Source organism: Triticum aestivum, chromosome 2A (genome assembly GCF_018294505.1).
Source record: "Triticum aestivum cultivar Chinese Spring chromosome 2A, IWGSC CS RefSeq v2.1, whole genome shotgun sequence".
NCBI classification, from domain to species: domain Eukaryota; kingdom Viridiplantae; phylum Streptophyta; class Magnoliopsida; order Poales; family Poaceae; genus Triticum; species Triticum aestivum.
In genome coordinates this window covers 200,205,571-200,206,773 of record NC_057797.1, presented here as the reverse complement: position 1 = coordinate 200,206,773, position 1,203 = coordinate 200,205,571, and positions in this window count along the sequence as shown.

Genomic DNA, 1,203 nt, shown 5'->3' with positions numbered 1-1,203 from the left:
CTCAAATTTGCTCTTGCTACCTTCATCTAAGTTTATTAGTCTCCATCGTATTTTGGGTCAAACTTTGATGACATATTTGACTAACAAAATATTAATGTATGTCACAAAAAATTAAATTGTTAAATTTGTATTTGAATGTAGTTTTTATCAATAATATTTGTGGTACTTTAACCGTTAAAGTTATCTTCAAAATATGACCAAAAATACGGGGGAGCAGTAAACCCGTACGAAGGTAGTAAAATGTAAGCTTAAACTTACTCCCTCCATGTGAATTTATTGATCCCCTGTGTATTTGTGTTAAATTTTGATCGTAGATGTGACAAATAAAATAAAAGTTATGTGTCATGAAACTTATATTTTTGGATTCATATTCGACAAAGGTTTTCAATAATACTTTATTATTATTATATATGACTTATTTTCTACTAAAATTCAAAAGCCATTTTTTCTTTTTCCGGGATTAAAGAAGGAGCGGGGAAAGAACCCCATTCACAACATGTTTTACGAGTACATGTACAACTCCAACTCCACACCCATGGGTACTAGACTAGGTACTCTCTTGATGGCCCACCTAGTCAAACCGGCCAGTAACATATCACTCAAATCCCTTAACAAGTCTACTCTTCTCCATGCCTGGCCTTCACGCTCAATTGTCGTCCTCACTTTGCCTAACGATAGTGTCCCACCGTTAAAAACTATACCATTTTGGTGCTTCCATATTGTCCACATGACCAGAGCGAAGATGGCACGGGTGTCTCTTGTCCATTGGCTCTCCTCGCTTGTGCTTATGCACCACGTGTTGATGATGGATCCCAATGGAGGTGCCCACTCCGTCTTGGCCAGGGCCGTGCACACGTGAGCCCAAACTTATCTCGCAAAAACTGAAGGAAATATGCCCTAGAGGCAATAATAAAATTGTTATTTATATTTCCTTATATCATGGTAAATGTTTATTATTCATGCTAGAATTGTATTAACCGGAAACTCAGTACATGTGTGAATACATAGACAAACAAAGTGTCACTAGTATGCCTCTACTTGACTAGCTCGTTGATCAAAGATGGTTATGTTTCCTAGCCATAGACATGAGTTGTTATTTGATTAACGGGATCACATCATTAGGAGAATGATGTGATTGATTTGACCCATTTCGTTAGCTTAGCACTTGATCGTTTAGTATGTTGCTATTGCTTTCTTCATGAC